This window comes from Urocitellus parryii, chromosome 14 (genome assembly GCF_045843805.1).
Source record: "Urocitellus parryii isolate mUroPar1 chromosome 14, mUroPar1.hap1, whole genome shotgun sequence".
NCBI classification, from domain to species: domain Eukaryota; kingdom Metazoa; phylum Chordata; class Mammalia; order Rodentia; family Sciuridae; genus Urocitellus; species Urocitellus parryii.
In genome coordinates, this window is record NC_135544.1 from 13,124,825 (window position 1) to 13,144,810 (window position 19,986).

Here is a 19,986-nt window from a genome sequence, read left to right on the forward strand (position 1 = left end):
TTAAATGTGATTTATTCTTTACCATACTCTCTTGGTTGTTTTTATCTTCTTCTTCCATGTGTAGGATTCCTTTAAGTACTTTTGCAGTGCAGTCTCAGTGGGTATGAATTACTTTAGTTTGTGCTTGTCTCTTTCAATTCTAAAGCATAGTTTATCTGGGTATAGTAATCTATGTTGGCGTTTGCTTATTTCAAGGCTTTAAATCCAAGATTTCATATCCTTATGGCTTTTAGAATTTCTTCTGAGAAATTTGTTATTATTCTGCATGGTTTGATTATATAAGTGAGTTGGACTTTCTCTCTTGTAGATTTTAAAATTATTTCTTTATTATGACATTTTGGTATTTTTAGTTATGTCATAGTTTTTTTTCCTTGTTTAGAGTTTTAAGTTCCTTCAGTGTCTCTCAGTCCCAAGACTTGGGAAATTTTCTGCTATCACTTAATTAGATAAATTTTATATACCATAAGCCTTTATCTCCTCTTCTTCTTCAAGTGCTATGGGTCTTAAATTTGGTAATTTTCGATTGTCTCAGAGCTCTTATATATTCTATTCATAGTTTCTAATTTCTAATAGAAAAATTACTGTTTCAAATTAAAACTATTACTGCCTATTTGAATTTCTGTTCCTTGTGTTAAAGCCCTAATACTCTTTCTTCTTCATGATATAGTCGATTGATGAGTTTCTCCACTGAATTTTTATTTGATTGGTTAATTTTTTTACTTCTAATATCTCTGTTTGATTCTACTTCAGAATTTCTATTTGTTATGGAAATGTTTTTCAATATCCTGCATTTTCTCTGCTAGTTCATTTCATGGATCTTTCTTCACTTCATTGATTATTTTAACAATTCACTTTTGGCATTCTTTGTCTGGCATGTTCTCTGCTCCAATACCTGTGGAATCAGTTATTGGAGTGTTTGGACTTTGGGAATGTTTCCTGTATTTCTATGTTGATATTTAAAAATCTGCTGGGATGAATATGTTTTCCATTGTTATACAAGTGTCTTTTGAGAGAACTTCTTTTTCTTAACTATTTTTCCTAGTCTAGGGGTGTATCTCAGTGTCAAATTCCCACTCAACATGACCACAGTTCTATGACCAATTCCTAGTACCACTTTAAGAGTACATATTAATCACCAGTCACTAAAACAACTTCAGAGCTAACCAAATACTAATAAATTATAAAACTGTACTGAAATTTTTCTCTATAAAATCACTAGTCCAAAACTGGATAAGAGGAATAATACTCTAGAATCTGCTAAAATATTGAGTATTAAATGCAACAAAATTACTATTAAATTACATAGAGCATTCAAGGAAAAATAAAAGAAAAAAACAAAAAAAAGGATATGGGGAGAGAAACATAAGTAGATAATGCAAGAAGACAAAGAGAGGTAAAAAATGAAAAAGTATACAAATGAGCACAAGAAATTAACAGAAAAAATAACCTCCAATTAATATATAAAGCATTTGAAAATATGAAATTGAGTTAAATCATGCAATATCAAATAATGTTGAACATCTATTATATCCACACAAAAGAAAATAACCAGTGAAATAAAAAACTAACATTAGAGTCTTAAATTATTCCTTGCTGAGTACTTGAGATGGAAAAACTTCTTATTGGGCTTTCCAGATTTGGATTACATCAGGTTTCTGGGTGTGTAGTAATTGCTCACACCTCCTTAGCTTGTCCTCTAAGTTTCTCCGGGTGTGGAGGTAGCAACCATACCATCTGTCTCCATGCTGGCTTGGAAAGCATTATATTTAGTTTTCCCCCATCTAGTTCAGCTTTCTACTTCAAAAACTGCAGAGAACTCAGGTACTGGCACCTATCCACACAGACCTCATTTTGCCCACTTCTTGTTTAAATCTAGTTGGCTTCTACCATTCCTAGAAAAGTCAGGACACCAAATAACTCTCTGTAGCCACAGAGGTCAGTGTCTGAGGCCTAGTGGCCAGTCTCCTCAGTTGTGACTGCAGACTTGGGTGTCTGCCTGTAGAAATGATGCACAGACCCAAAGCTATTAAAGCTCTCCCATGTAGATTTTGGGGAATGCAGAGTGTGGCAGTTCACAGTAGAGGTGTGGTGGCTATGGCAGCAGAGGCTTGAGGAAACCCTAAGCTGATGCATGCAGTGGCCCATGGCTGAGGTAAACAGTGGTGCATGTGTTGCAGAGGTGCATGGTTACCTGTGTCAGAAGCATGCACCAGCCCCTGGAAACCTTGTGCTCTCTGTTACGCTCTACATCACTCTTATTGTCAGCTGTGGGTGTGATAAGTAGCAGACATGAGCAGTGGGAACATGAGGTTAAGGAGATAATTCTATAGACTGTTGTTGTTAGCAATTTTCCTGAGGCCAATCTGCCCTAGTTCTTATTTAAGTCAAAAGGATATGCTTCATTTCTCAACCAACAGCCTTCTATCTGGATGAGAAAGGCAGGCTCAAAGACTCCTCCCTGCCTCCAAGAAGAACACAAGTTTCCCCAAAGGAGAAACTCTTGTGACCTTTATATGAACCAGATTCCAGGGCTCAAGTAGACAGGAGCAAAGTCTCCCAACCACAAAATCTGTCAGAACAAGTTCCCATCAGAACAGTCAGAGCACAGTCAGGTGATCTAGTGCCTTAGTGTCTTTAGCATGTGATTAGAATAGCAAAATTCCCCCTCTGTGGAATAAAATTATGTACAGTGAGACTGATGCAATCCTGCAGTCAGGCCAGAGACTCCTTCTCTCCCCAGAGAGTATCCCTTTACCATTATTTTCTAATAAAGTCCTGACTGCCACTAAATGTGACTCACTTGAAATAATCCTTCAGGCAAGATTGTAAGAATCAGCAGTCACAGACGCCCGTGGTCACTTTAGCTCTACAAATCTCCTTCTGTAACAGTGTATGTGTGTGTGGTGGGAGGAGGTGTCTCAGCTTCAGCTCAGAGAGATTCTGCTCCACAGCTTACTCACACAGCCCATTTCAAAGGAATTCTGATGATGATAGTTGCTGTGCTGTCTAAGAGGGATGAAGCTGTAGTGATTTCATCCTCTCCAAAGCTACATCTAGGCTCAGGTATGGTCTCTACAAAATGGCTGCCTAACACAGTCTTCCACTAGCAAATCGAGAGAAGCAGCTCATTTCCCACTTACAAGGTAATTTCGCAGGTCCTGTCCCAGCTTAATTCACTCTGGCTTTCTTATGTCCAAAATAAGATTCCCAGTTTTGTTTCTCCTTCTTTTTACCTTTGTTACCTTTCTGATACTGCAGGTGTGGGTTCTAGGTTTACCAATTCTTTCCTATATTCTGTTCCAGTAATTAGAATGGCTGAGTCTGCCAAATCTCTAACAGTTTAATATTGTGTCTCAGGGGATTCCCTTTGTCACCCCCTTTTCAGACCAGGTGTTCTCTGTCTGCTTTGATTCCAAACTGCACAGAAGTTGAGATTTTCCCCCTATTCCACTTTGCCATTTTGGTGCCCCCCAAGATGGCACCTTGATCTTAGACTTCCTGCCTCCCGAACTGTGAGAAAATAAATCTCTGTTGTTTAGTCCACACTGGATGTGATATTTTCTTATGGCAACTGTTATGGTTCAGATATGAGGTGTCCCCCAAAATCTCATGTGTAAGAGAATGTAAGAACACTGAGAGGTGAAATGGTTGAGTTATGTGAGCCTTATCCTAATCAGTGAATTCATTCCTTGATGGGGATTAACTAAGCAGTATCAGAAGGAAGGTATGGTGTAGCTGGAGGAGGTGGGTACTGAGGCTGTGCCTTTGGGGTATTTATTTTGTATCTGGCAAATGTCTTTCTCTGCTTTCTGATCATCATGTGAACAACTGTCCTTCCCCACACCCTTCCACCATGAAGTTCAGCCTTACCCTGAGACCTGAGGAATGGTGCAGGTTGCCTATGGACTGAGATTTCTGAAACTGTGAGCTCCCAAATACATTTTTCTCCTCTAAAATTGTTTCTATCAGGGCTTTTAGACACAGCAGGGGAAAAAAAGCTGACTAAAACAGCAACCTTAGCAATCCAATACTTGCACTTTTCTGTTCATACATTGAATTTCACAGTTTAAAAAATGGAGATTTTTCTTCAAAATTTTTCATGCATTTGAAAAAAGGAAAAGCTATATAGTGTCATTTTTGAAGTAAATAGAGGCATGTCTATCATTGAATTTCAGGAACCTTTGCTTGCAAGGACCTGGTAGATAGTGTAGCAATTTTTTCCCATGACAAGTGTTTTTGTAAAACTTGCAAACTTAATGTAACTATAATCTATTAAAATTGTTCTATTTTGTACCTGCCCTTGTGTTTATTGGATGCATTGGAGTGGCTGTGACATTTCATGGAACTACCAGAAACAGAATATTAGTGATATATTTAGATTGGGTTTGATAGGACATACATACTTTTTTATCAATCATTTCTGGGAATAGTTAAGTTATTGTTAGCCATCCGAAGCCAGAGTCTGTATCATGATATGAATGTTTATATCATAGCATGATAGTGCCCACCATATTATGAGAGAGAAAAATAAGTGTGAAGTGTTGGACCTATAAGGTACATTGTGAGAATTTTTTTCTAGTCATCTCCTACAAAAAAATTATCAATAGAGGATTCTATCTTCACAACACCTAGAAAAATAAATTGTCTCATCTAAAGAATGTATAAAATTTTGAAAATATCACATACTTTTTTCTTTTGATGGAAGTTGTACAAAATGGAATTTATTAAAATTATTTTAAGAATTCTTCTTTGTTAGGTCAATCCTCTATCAGTAGTATAAACTATGACTATGTTATAGCTTGTGCATGAAAGACACTTGGTAAAAAATCCCCAAATGTTTTATTTTCCCAATAAATTAAGTTACCTAATGGCATACAGAATATGTATAGAGAATATTAAAAGAAAATCTAGCACACCATGAGTGCCTGTGTTCGTCAGCTTTTTATGGCCAAAATACTTCAAAAGAACGTCACAAAGGTGGAAAAGTTAATTTTGGGCTTAGAGTTTCAGAAGTTTGATCCTTGGTCAGCTGACACCCTGGCAGAACACCATGATAGAAGGGTGTGGTGGAGGAAAGCTCACCAGCTCAAGGCAGCCAGGAAGCAGAGAGAGAGAAAGAGGGGGAGGGATGGAGAGAGAGACCAGGGACAGATATCATACAAGGGTACTCCTCCAGTGACCTACTTGTTCCAGCTCTGCCCATCTGTCTATCATTACCACCCTGTAGTCCATTCTGAACCCTAAGCATTGCCTAAAAGCCCCATCTCTGAACCTTGGTACATTGGTGATCAGGCTTTCAACCCATGAACTTTAGAAGGACGTTCCAAATCTGCATGATAACAAAATCTGCAGCCCCAGATACTTGAAAGGCTGAATTGGGAGGGTCACTTTGGCCCAAGAGTCGTAGTCTAACCTAGACAACATACTGAGACTCTTATCTCAAAATGAATGAATAAGTGAACCAATGAATGAATGAATGAATGCAAACACAATTTCATCATATGAAAAGACAATCAAATATTACAATTTTATTTTGCAAAAAATGCAAAACAACAACAACAAAAAACACCCTAAAACAAAACCACCCACCATATAAATATATCAGGTCGACCATTAATTTTTAGTTGTTTTTTCTGGGTTTTATAATATTTGGACAGTTATATAAATTTATAATTTGTAGTGATTTATTTTCTTATGAATAAATATTCACAGCTATACTAAACTTTGCATTCATAATGCATTTTTTAAAGAGAGTTCCTTGGATTGTATAAGCTTTGGGCTTTACTAAACCTAGATCTGTCCTAGTCTAAACCATTTGATATTTATGTACTGATTTTTCCTTTCTTCTCTGATATTTCCATCTTCCCTGAGCATAGATACCATTTTCTGTAGCTCTACATTTTTTAACACAATAATACCACTTGTGAAATTACTGTTACACATTGATTAGCCTCACATTACTTAGCATTAACCTTTCCATGAAAAGAACTATTTTCGATACATTTAATCTCAAGGATGAGATCCTCAGTTCTCTCCAATAACAAACATTAATAAATTCTTAGTAATTGCAGCCTTGTAAGTATTTGGCCTCAGAGCCTTGTATTGTAATAACTTTGATATATTCTTAATATTATTCATTAAAATATTTTCCTATGCCCCCCATGTTTCCACTGCTACTTTAGTTTACTCTCTACCTCGGTCTAAAAATTTTAAATATTCTGTCAGATTTTCTGTTTTTATAATCTTTCCAAATATTTTATTTTTCCAATAAATTAAGTTACCTAATGGCATTAACAGAATGATATTGTACTAGCTATTAGCTTTTCTTCATTTGAAAATAACAGGAAATCTTCAAGGTCATTTAGTTATGAAGTTAATCTACTATATATAGACATTTAATCAAACTGTCAAGAACTTGGCATCCACCTCCCTTTATTGTTTTCTAAGCACTCTGTGCTCAGTACTGCATTAAGTGTTATAATAATCTGTTTTGTTACCATATCATGCCATGTCATCATATCATACCATGTTACCATATCATACCATGTCATCATGCTTGAAGCAGGCTAATTTTATAAAGAAAAGAGGTTTATTTGAATCATAGTTCTGGAGGTTCAATGGCATAACACTAGGATCATCTCAGCTTTGTTAAGCCCCTCATGGCAGATGGAAGCTGTGCAAGAGAGAGGGAGCAATCACATTACTAAACAGAAACCAAAAAGACTGGGGTTCCACTGTCCTTTCTGAGGGCATACCCTTAGTTACCTCAGATCCGCCACCTAGGTTCCACTAGGTTTCACCTCCCAGCATCACACATTGGAGACCAAGCTTCCTGCACATGAACCTTTTGGAGACAAACTACATCTGAACCAAAGCAGCTGCTATATTATACATTGAAGAAGTCATGATATGACATTTGCTTTTAGGAGTTTAGTTCTAATCAGGATAAACGGCATGTGTGTGTGTGTGTGTGTGTGTGTGTGTGTGTGTGTATAATATGACACAACTAAAATGGTAAAACTCAAATACAAAGGCAAGTAGAAGGGGACAGAATTAGTCATGAACTGGGACCTAAGATAAATAAATTTAGAGTAATTCACAGGTTTGGAGAAGATTTCAGAAACAAATTTAAACAAATAAAACAATAATGCACTATGTTTTATATCATCTGAAGAATAATGTGGACAACTTACTGGTATTTTCAGATCTAATTTTGAAAGTTTCTGTACTCCAAAGCCTTCCCAAATGATCTTCCCAGAATGAGGCACTCTGTTCTGGGCAGTTTCTTAGCTGATGGTTTATTCAGCATTTTTGTTTCTGCAAACAAAAGACCTGACAACCAGGACAATTAGAGGAGGAAACATTTGTAAGGGGGCTCTTGGTTTCAAAGGTCTCAGTCCATAGACAGCAAGTTCCATTGCTCTGGGCCCAAGATGAGGCAGAACATCATGGTGAAAGAGTGTGGTAGAGGAAAGTGGCTCAGGACATCACACCAGGAAGCAGAGAGAGAGCTCTCCTTACCATGAATGAATAAATATATACCCCAAAGAAAACACCACCCCCACAATAACCCACCTCCTGCTTATGTGTCTATAGTTACCATGCAGTTAATACCTATGAGGGGATTAATGCACCAATTAAGTTAAACCTCTCAAAACCCAATTATTTTAACTCTAAACTTGCTTTCTTTGGAGATGGGACACTTAATATCTAAATCACAACATCAACTGTACTTTTCTTGATGCATTCATTAAACTCAAACATGTATAAATTCACCGTAGCACAGGACAGTCTTCTTCAAAACTGACTGAACCAGTACCTGGTACTTGATTCATCTTTATCTCTGGACCATAGGCATGACCTTTCAGTAATAAACCATATAATGCATACATTAATATTGAAAAATCAATAGACTCTTTTAGTTGTGAATTACTGAATCCAACATAAAATTTTTAATCTAAAATTGAATGTGCTCCTGTACCTGGGAAGTCCAAGAATGGGCCTGACATTATGTATACCTTAATCAATGACATGATTTTGTTCTGTTTCTTCCGTCTCACTTTTGAATATGCCTCAAGTGTACACTTTTCATTGAAATAAATATGTTCTCAAAGCCCATAAACCCTATAGAATAGTATTTCTGTTTCATAGGTCCATCAATCATTTCATGGATGAATTCTGATCAGCTTAGTTAGGGTGAAGTGACCACTCTTGATTCAGTCATAATTTTTCAGGAATGGGTGAGATAAAAATGATTGAACAGGGTGAGATCTTTGCTCTCATTTGTAACAGAGTATAGGGAGGGAAAGGATGGTTACTAGAATTGAATAAGAAAAAAAAGCCTATGAAAAGAACAGCTGGAATAACCAAAATAAAAGATGTTTACTATAAAACATAAAGAACACTAATTTATTTTATCTACAAGAACACTGATTTATTTTAGCTACAAATGAAGAGTGGACATTTTTTTTTTTAATGGGGAGCCTATGGGGGAAAGAACTCCGGAGGGCTTGACCACTGAGCCACATCCCCAGCCCTATTTTGTATTTTATTTAGAGACAGGGTCTCACTGAGTTGCTTAGCACCTCACCCGTTGCTGAGGCTGGCAATCCTTTTGCTTCAGCCTCCCAAGCCATTGGAATTACAGGCGTGCACCACCGCACCTAGCCAAGAGTAGCGATTTCTATGGAAAATAATAGATATACAATAGTATCTTAATATTAGGAAGGATATGCTGAATGAAATGGTGAAAAAAATAATGGCTAAAATGTACACTGTTAGTGAGGGTGGGGTAAAATGGCAAAATATATCTCAAAATTAAATTCCAAGTGTGAGGGTTTGTCTAGCACTCAAGGGTAATAGAGAGATGTCTATTTAAACAATGTGAAGAAAAGATAAAGAAGATGAATTGACTAAAGACACATGTGATAAGAAGAGAAACAATCCTTGTTGATTTCAAAGTAGTGCCTTTGACACATTCAGAAGGATGCAGGGGAATTTTTTTTTTTAACGAAATTGTCTTATTGGTCAAATATCTTAAAGTGTATGAGCAATGTGGAAGACCAAATTTCAGCTTAAGTGGAAAGTGAGAGGTGGAATAAGAGAGGGGACATTATCCATATTAATCTTAGCGGTAAAGCCATGGTATTTAATGAAGGCACTTTCTGAAAAAGTCAGGCAGTATGAAATTGAAAGCTACTGTTGAGTTTTACCTGAGGGAAATCTGTTTCAATGGGGAAGAAGAGAAACATGCCCAATTGAAAGGTTCTGGGAGACAGTGAGAGAGTAGTTCAAACTACTTGGCTACGTTTGGAAGTAAAGGAGAAGAAAATTAAGACAATAGTTGTGAATGTCAGCAAAGTCAGATTGATATTACATTTCCGTGAGAGGCAGTGATTAAAATGACATAAAATAAATCTCATAACAAGAATCCCATAATGGAAGGAACAGTTGAGAATCAGAGCCAAAAGGAGGGAATGTTCTTTTTCCATCTTGGAGAGAGGATGACAAGTATATTGATTCTTCAGAGCGGATACAAGAAGATGCTCTTTTTCACCACCTGAGAAGGACATTAGTGTACTAGAATTAAGAATTTGGAAAAAACAGTCTCTTGTCTTATAATTTTGATGAAAAGTGGTGTTTTATATTTTAAAATTTTGAAAATTGCCAATAGGACATGAATACTGTTTCTGAATGCCCTAAAATGAGGTAGATAGAAGGTATTGTAAAAGCTGGCTTTGAACAATGAGAAGGGTATAGTATCTCCCCACCAAGGTTCTCATATGCTAACAATCCTCCTGTAGACCATAGAGAATTAGAATAGAGATTTTTGGTATCTTATGAGCTAGACATAACATTAGGATTTACTTTGACATAATTAGAACTATGTGGAATATGATTTGCACCAATTCAGTCCCCCATACTTAACCTCGCCCTCTTCTCCTAACTCCCCGTTCCCTGTTCCCTTTCCTCTAACTACTGATCTTTCTGCTATTTACTGACATTTGTTTTGTTTTTTAATTAGTATCTTGTGACCAGATCCACTTTTAAATAGTTCTGTGATTTTTGGACAATTTTCTTTACCTCCTCTGCTTCAGACTCCCCAGATATAAAATGGGTATAATCCTAGACACCTGTTTAACAGGTTTAATGTTAAAAATAAATGAGTTACTAAATGTAAAATGCTTAGAAGACTGTCAGACATATACTAATCATAAATGTTAGCTTATTTTAAATATCTCTTCATTAGGGTTAAATGAAAGAAATTTTTGGATAATTATGCTGAAGAGTAACCTAAAATATAATGATATTTCAATCAATTTGTCTTTAAAAATTGGAAATTTAAAAAGAGTAAATGTGCATTTAAAACCTCCCTCCAAATATAGTCCTGTTGGCTTTAAAATGATTTTTTCATATTTAAATTGCTTATTTACTTACATAAAGATTTATTATAGAGTTCGTTTGGAGAGCAAACATCCCTAGTATGTAACTTGGAAAACATGACTATATAATTTCATTTTAGTTCATTAATTTACTCATTACTGATTAATTCACTTATGCATGTATTGATTCAATCAACCAAGCATTTATAACTGAATAGTCTATAACCGTACAAAGGGGATTATGTATGCAGGTTTGTTTTCTATAAGATAACGTGCATCACAATGTTATCTAAAACTGTGTTTTTATGAGATTGAAGTGTATGATTTAATTCTTACCAGTTTGAAGAAAATTATGATATGCAATATGAGGACATATTTGAACACTGTAAGCAAGAAAAAATGTTTCTCATACATACATATTTTTTTCTTTTTAAATTCAGCTTCATTGAACTGCAATTTGCACCAGTAAAACCCACTTTTTAATGTATTATTTTATACATGTTTTTAGAGACTAAGGAATTTATTCAAGAGTCTTAATTTCTGCTCCCCTGTTGAATGTAAAAACTCCTGACCTCCAAGGAAGGGTCAAATCAAATGCAGCCAATAAAAAACACATTTTCTTCTTGTGGTTCCCTGTAATGATTTGGTGTTCTCTAAGTGTACAGGCTTTTTCTGCTTAAGAGCTTCTACCAAATGATGAGTTCTTTGTCTAGTTTATGAATTAGAGATGCTTTCTGGATATTTATTTATTTATTTATTTTAATTTTTTATTTAAATGTGACAGTGAAATGCATTACAATTCTTATTACACAAATAGAGCACAATTTTTATATCTCTGGTTGTATACAAAGTATATTCACATCAATTTTTGTCTTTATATATGTACTTTGGATAATAATGTCCATCACATTCCACCATCATTTCTAACCCCATATTCCCTCCCTTCCCTTTCCACCCCTCTGCCCTATCTAGAGTTCGTCTATTCCTCCCATGCTCCCCCAAATCCCACTATGAATCAGCCTCCTTATATCAGAGAAAACATTCAGCATTTAGTGTTTTGGGTTTGGCTAACTTCACTTAGCATTATCTTCTCTAACTCCATCCATTTACCTGCAAATGTATTTTATACATGTTTATAAATACAAAAAATTGTGTAAAACCATGCTAAAGAAATAGAATATTTCCATCACACCAAAATTTTTGTGTCCATTGGTAGCTAATCCCATACTCATAATGACAGCCCTGAGAAAATATTGACCTGATTTTAGTGCCTATTAGTTTGATATTTCTCAAATGTCATGTAAATGGAATCAAACTCACAGTGCTGTTCAGTGTTGGATTTTTCCATATGGCCTCAGGTGTTTGAGATTAATCTATGTGGATTACTATTGGTAGTTCATTTTGGAGTGTTTATTTTTTTACCTAGTATTTCAATTTGTGGATATAATAAAATTAATTTATCCATCCTTTAATTGATGAAAATTGAATTATTTCCAATTTTGGCAATAAAGCCACTAGAAAAATTTATTTATAGTATTTTGTGAATGTATATTTCTATTTCTCTTAGGAAAATACTTAAGAATGTGATGGCTATGTCATCTGATAAACCAATGTTCAACTGCCCCAGTCCTTTTTGTTCTTTATTTTGAGACGTGATCTAAGTTGCTGATACTGTCCCTGCTCTTCTGATCCTCCTGTCTCAATCTCTGCAGTCACTGGGATTACAGGCACTTTATTTCTTTTCATTACTATATTGTTCATTTCTTTTCATCACTGAATAATATTACATTGCCTAGCTGTAGCAGTTTATTTACTGCTGACCTACTAAAAGATATCTTGGTTGCTCACAAATTTTATAATTATGAAGGAAGCTGCTCTAAATCTTTGTGTCATTTTTTGCATGGACATGAACTTCTAGTTCATTTGAATAAATATTAAGGTGCACTATTTGTGGCTCATAAGGTAAGAGCTTTTGTAAGACTCTGCCAAACTTCTTTCCAAGGTGGCTTGTTTAGCACTCCCATCAGCAATGGATGAAAGTTTCTGTTGTTCACATCCTTGACAGCTATTGGCATTGTCACTATTTTGGGTTTTGCCCATTCTCAGAGGTATGCATTGGAATATTATTGTCAGGCTTCAACCTCACATAATGAGGTTCTTTTAGAAGAAACTGTACAGAATCAGCATTATTTATTCCTTAAATGTTTGGTAGAATTTATCAGTGAACCCATCTGGGCCTATTACTTTCTGTTTGGAAAAGTTTTTAATACTTAACTTATTCAACAGATATAACCCTATTCAGCTTGTCTATTTTTTTTCTTGTGTAATGTTCAGAGTGCATCTTTAAGAAATTTGTTCAGTTCTTCTGGGTTATTTAATTGTGAACAGAGTACTCCATTATTATTATTCCATGATTCCTAGGATCTGTACTGTTATTCCCCTCATTCATTTTGATATTGGTAACCGAGTCCTTTCTCTTTTCTCCGTACCTCAACTAGAGTCTTATCAATTTCTTTGATCTTTTCAAAGTATCATCATTTGGGTTCATTGATTTTTTTCTATTTAGTTACTTCTTTAATTTCATTGATTTCTTCTGTGAGTTATTCCTTTCCTTTTTCTTAAATTGACTTTGTCTTCTTTTTCTGTTTTCCAGAGGTATAAGCCTATATAATTGAACTTAGATCTCTCTTCTTTCTAATATATGCATTCTATGCTATAAATTCCCCTGGTAGCACTGTTTCCCCAGCACCTTGCAATTTTTGATAAATTATAATTTTCATTCATTAAAAATATTTTGTCATTTTTTCCTGAGATTTTCTTCTCATATCTACCTATTTTTTAGAGGTGTGTTGTTTAATCCCCAAATATTTGGTGATTTTCCAGGTACCTCCTTATTACTGATTCTCATGCAATTCCATCATAAACTGAGAGCAAACATTTAAAAAATTTCATTCTTCTAAATGTGTTGTTTTATGTCTCACATGTGGTCTGTCTTGGCAAAAGTTCCATGTAGGCTTGAGAAGAATGCATTCTGCTTTTCTTGGATGAGATAGATGATAGACATCTGTTTCATCCAGTTGATTCACAATGTTGTTGAATTCATCTATCAGTTTTCTGCCTGCTGAACCTATCCATTTGTTATAGAAGAGTATTTAAGTCTTTGACTGTGATAATGGATTCATCTCTTTCTCTGTGCATTCCTATGGATTTTGCCTCACCCACTTTGATGCTGTGTCATTAAGTATTCACACACCAAGGGGTGCCATCTACTCTTGGAAAATTGACTCCTTTCTCATTATATAATGGTCTCTTTATTCCTGATTACCCTCCTTGCTTGGAAACTGTCTTTGTCTGAAATTAACATAGCTACTCATACTTTCTTTTACTTCATCTTAGTCTGATGTATCTTTCTCATCCATTTATTCTTATTCTGTATGTTCTTTATGTGTATTGACTCAGCTTTTTTCATTGCTGTGATCACAAGAACTGACAAGAACAATTTTAGAGGAGGAAAAGTTTATTTGGAGCTCAAAGTTTCTGAGTCTCAGTCCTTTGACAGCCAACTCCATTGCTCTGGGCCCAAGGTGAGGAAGAACATCATGGCAGAAGGGTATGGAGGATGAAGCAGCTTAGGCTATGACAATAAGGAAGCAGAGAATGCTCCACTCACCAGGGACAGAATATATACCCTAAAGGCACACCCTCATTGACCTACCTCCTCTAGCAGTACCCCACCCAGCCAATATACATCACTGGGCTAATGGACTGATTGGGTTAAGACTCTCAACCCAACCATATCATCTCTAAACTTTCTTGCATTTTCTAAAATATGAGCTTTTAGAACACACCTCATACCTAAACCATAACAATGTGTTATGTGGCCTTCTTATAGGCAACACATATCTACTTTTTTGATGAACTCTGACAGTCTCTTGTCTTATAATTTATATATTTACATCATTCACACTCAAAGTGGTTTTTCATATAGTTGAATTAATACCTAGCATATATGTTAGTGTTTTCCAACTTTGCCCTTGTTCTTTTTTTCTATTTGTCTTCTATTCTTCCATTCTTTTTCTACCTTTAGTGACCTTCAATTGGTCATTTTATTAGTATATTGTTTATAATTATATTTCCACTTTTATAGTGGTTGCCCTAGAGTTTCTAATACACATTGACAACTAAGGCAAGATGGATTTAAAATAACACTACACTATTAAACAGTAAAAACATTGTAGAAAAATAAAACAACCCCTCTTCTCTCCCACGTATCATTGCTGTCATTCATTTCAATTTACATACAATAATGTATATGCACAAGCATATGTAATTGGATATATTATTGCTATAGAGCCAACTATTATGTGCTTGATCAAATAAACAGTAAAAGTTTTTACTTTCTATTGAGTTTTTTCTCTTTTGGTGCTTTTCTTTTCTTATATAGATTTGAGTTTCTGGCCCATATCATTTTCCTTTTCTCTATAGAACTTTTAACATTTCCTGTAAGACAAGTCTACTTTCAGGAAATTTTCTCAATTTTTGTTCATTTGCTTGCTTCTTAGAGAAAAATGTGTTTACCTGTTGAAGGATAATATTGCATGGTACAAAACTCTTGGAGAATGTTTCTGTAGGCATATAAAATATTTCATTTCACTCTCTTCTTGCTTGTATGGTTTCCAAAGAGAAGGTAAAATTCTTGTTTTAGCTTCCCAGTAGAAAAGATGTTTCTTTTTTCTGGCTTTTTTCAAAATATTTGATTGTTGATTTTTGGAAGCTTGAAGGTATTAGGATTAGGGTTTTGAAAAATATTTTTGTCATTTATTGTGTATATTTTATTCCTATGCTCCTTAATTTGTGGCCTGTACCCAAATTAATTTGAGGAAATTCTCAGTCATTGCTTTTTAATTAATTTATATATTTTAATTAGGTATATGTGACAGCAGAATGCATTTTCATTCATTGTATGCAATTGCAGTTTCTCATACATTATTTCAAGTATTTTTTTCTGATGTTTTTCTCTTTCTTCTCCTTCTGATATTTCTATCACATGCATTTATGCCTTTTTTTTAGTTGTTTTACAGTTCTTGAATATTCAGCTCCATTTTTATTTTGTCTGTCTTTTCTTTTTATTTCAGTTTTGGAAGTTTCTTTTGAGATATCCTTAAGATTCTTTGCTTCACTATATACAGTTTATTCATGAGGTCATCAAAAGATTTCTTCATTTCTTGAACTTTAAATTTTTGTTTTTTCTTTTAATTGCCATCTGTATGCTTATATTGTCTATCATTTATATCATACTATCTGCTTTATCCATTAGATCTTTTAATATCTTAATCATGGTTGTTTTATCTCTGATAATTCCAACATCTCTGATAAGTTAGAGTCTGATTGTGATGCTTTCTCTCCCCCCTCTCTTTCAAACTGTTTTTTGCCTTTTAGTATGCCTTTTAATATTTTCTTGAGAGAAATATGTAGATGTAACTACTACAAAAACAGACCTTTACAATAAGGTGGGGGACACTACAGAAGAAAAATAGCATTACCTTAGATTAGGTAGAGGGAAGTGATGGGAGGGAAGGCAGGGGATGTGGAAATAGGAAAGACAGTAGAATGAAACAGACATTATTACTGTATGTACATTTGTGACTGCATGACCAATATGATTCTGCAACATGTACACTCAGAAAAGTCAGAAATTATATCCCATTTATGTATGACATATCAAATTGCATAAATGCATTCTGAAACTGTCATATATAACTAGTTAAAACAAATAAAAAATTTTAAAAATAGACTTTTTATACCATGGTCAGGTGAAGTGGATCAGAAGTGTTCTGTCCTCCTGGGATTAGGTCCCAGTCTTTTTGCAAGCCCTTTGTTTTGGACTATGAACCTCACAAATCCTTCTGGTTTTCCACCCTCCACACATACACAGAGGTGGGATAGGAGGGTTAAACTAGTTTAAAGTTGGATATTTCCCAGCTCAGGTAGGCTCTGATGAAATCCCAGCGAGTTAGGCTTTGATAAAGTAGTTTTGGCCTGAGGGCAGACCTTGTTAGGAAGAACAGAATGCAGTGTCATATTTTAAAACAGTTTCTTTTCCCTTCCCTGTAAAGGAAGTACAGCACAAGAGAGATTTTGCTATGATATTTATTATGAGAACATCTGACCTCCTGGAGGTAAACCCCACAAGAGTATGGAGAGTATATGATCCAGGTCTCACTGAAGCTTTTAGTTTACAGAGTCATGCACATTGATCCTCCAGAAATTCCTCAATTATAGTTTAGTGTTTCCTACCCCAGTACTAACTTCCATGCTGGTTTCTGTTTATGGGTTTTTGTTCAGGAAGTTGTGATTTTCTATATTTACTTCTCTTCAGTTTTGTCCTATGATATAACTTATGCAATAAAAACAAGTTGATTTTTTTCAGTACATTCAAATTTTTTCTTTTTTTTTTTTTTTTTAGGAATTAGTCACAACTTTCATACTTCCCATATGTTGTACCAGAAATGAGAAGTCCTTTTCTTTTGATCTGTATAGCTAATAGCTAAATGTTTATCAATCATACTTTTTAAAAAAAAATTTTGGCTCCATCTATTCTACTGTTTATCTGTTTTCAATTCTATTGATTTCTGTTCTTATCTTTGTGATTTCTTTTTTTCCCCTTTGCTTTGTCCTTAATGTGCTCACTCTCCCTTTCCTACCCTGCAGTTCATTATGGTAGTAACTTCGATCAAAAATTTGAAAGCTTCCTTCTCTTCTGATACAAATATTTCAGTGTATATATTTTCCACTAAGGATGGCTTTAGTTATATCCCACAAATTTTGATATGCATAATACCATGTTTTCATTTCTTTCTTCCATTAAGAATCTTTTTCAATATTATTTACAAGCTTCTGTTTAATACACACCTTATTTTTAGAAATGTATTTTATTTTCAAATATTTGGGATTTTCTATATATCCTTCTGCTTTTGATTTCTAGTTTAATGTCAGTTGTGCTCAGAGAACATATTTTGAATGATTTCAGGTCTTACAAATTTATTAAAAATTTTATGGCATCAAAAATTACATACCAAATTCAAAATTCCACATCCAATCGAAAACACTATATATTCTGTGGGTGGTGGGTGGATACAGACAGATCTACCAAAATCATTTATCTCAAGTTGGTTAATAGTGTTTTCTAGGTCTTCTCTAACATTACTAATACTTTGCCTATTTGTTACAACATTTAACGAGAAAGGAGTGTTTAATTTTCTGACTATAATTGAGAACTTATTTTTGCTTTCCAATTTTTGTTTTATATATTCTAAATCTCTTAGTTTGGTTCTTCATGCTATTGGAAGGTCTCTTGGTGAACTAATGTCTTTATCAGTAGGTGATAATATAAAATTCAAAGAATTTGAAGTTGCATATGATATAAAATCAATCTTGTACTGACCCAACACTGACTTAGTTCAGGGATTATTTATTTTTTAATATATAATTTAGCAGATGAGCAGATTGATTGTGAAAGCTGAATGCTTTTCAAAGTTGCTGGAATTTGAGTTCACTTATATATTTAAAATTTTTGAAACTTTATTGTTCCTGATATCAAAATTCCAAATTAGAAAACAGTCACAGGAAATAAAGCAGCTGCATTGCTATTTTTATTTTTGTGTCCCATAGCACCTTGGGTATATCTCTATTCTGAATTTTTGTGTTTCTATTTCTCTCCCTTCTTATACATATATCTGTGATGGGAACCATCTTTCAATCTTTAGTGCCCGGACTAATAATTGATTCATTGAAGGTCCAAAAGAAAATATAAACAGAAACACATAATGAGGGTGCTATGGTTTGGATATGAGGTGTCCCCTGGAAGCTCACGTGTGTTGAGAGTTGTATCTAATCAACGGATTGATCCGTTTGATGGATCAAAATTTGAAAGATCTGCTGTGCCAGGTGGTACCTATAAGCAGGTCGGGTGTAATTGGAGGAAATAGGTAATTGGGGGGCATGCCTTGAGATTTATATTTTGTCCCTGGCATTTTACTCTCTGCTTCTTGGCTGCCATGAACTGAACAGTGTTCCCCTGCCACACACCTCAGGCCCAGAGCAACGCAGCCAGCCCTGAAACTGCAAGACCAAAATCAACATTTCCTCCTCTAAGTTGTTCTTGTCAGAGATTTTGGTTACAGTGGTGACAGACAATCTGTGGTCTTGGTATATAGCTCATGGGTAAAGAACATGTTAGTATGCATGAGGTCCTGGGTTCAATTCCAAGCACAAACAAAAATAACAAAACTACAACAAACAAAACAGGACACATTGTAAATAACTCAACCTTTCCTCACTATGCAGGAGATTTTTGTTTTCAATACTGAGCATCATAAAATATCTCTTGAGTTTCATGTCATGGTGCAACATGTATCACTGTTTCCCCTTGTTTTAACATTGAAAGTCTTGCCTTTCAGGAAACCAATCCTTCAGTCCTGGAAAAATGGGGATGGTTGGTCAGCTTACAGCTCAGAGGGCATCTGAATACTTTTAATGGAATGGGGTAATGACTTGAAATACCTTTTAAATTGTGAGGTTGATGTCAATTAGAATTAGCCAAATGTTTATCATTTTTGGAGGGGTACCAGGGATTGAACTCAGGGTCTCAGGGTCTCACTGAGACACTGAGTTGCTTAGTGCTTTGCCATTGCTGAAGCTGGCTTTGAACTCATATACTCCTCTCTCAGTCTCCAGAGCTGGTGGGATTACAGGCATATGCCACTGTGCCCAGCAACCAAATGTTTATAACTGAATCATAATTTTCATTAACATTTTAGGCTGGGCATGTAAGTGTTCAAAAATTACAGTATAAGTAAATGGTAACTGAAAATTTCATTTTTCCTTTCCTTTGGAAACTTCTGCTTTTTTTGGTAAAAATATTATTTTTGCGATTTGTTTTAGTTGACATTTGATTCACAGGAGGTAGAGAAAGCAAAATTGAAATTTAAAATGCCATTTCTCCTTGGTATTACATCCAACCAGGTGAAAAGTGGAATACCAAGTTATGAAGCCAGTTGGATATCTGAGTAATGCCACACAACATATATTTGACAGAGTTGCTTCTATTATGTGTTAACCACTTTTATGAAAAAAAAATAGGCTTAATTTTGTTGGAGCAAATGGATAGAATAAACTGTTTTCTTTGACAGTGATTATTCATAACTGCATTTTCCCTTGTATAAACCCCAATTTCAATACCTTCCTCTAATTTTCAGAAAAGTATTTTTTGATATTGCAATTGGATACTATATAAATATAAATCACATTGGATTAGAGTATTCCTTAGTAACAAAAGCAATGTTCTTGCTGGCAAGATAAGTGCAAATGGTTCTAATTATCTGTTACTACATAGCAGTCTGGGAAAAAATACCAGGTTGCAAGTAGAAATAATCAACTAGACTGTGTCTGTGCTGAGAAATAGATTGTTAATGCAATTGATGGAGGACGAAGAAACAACTTTATTCGTCTCTTCTGATTAGAGATGTATTTGAGATATAGTGATAAATCATCTTCTGAATCTTTCATACAATTGATAAATTCTTCACAATAACAACTCTGATAT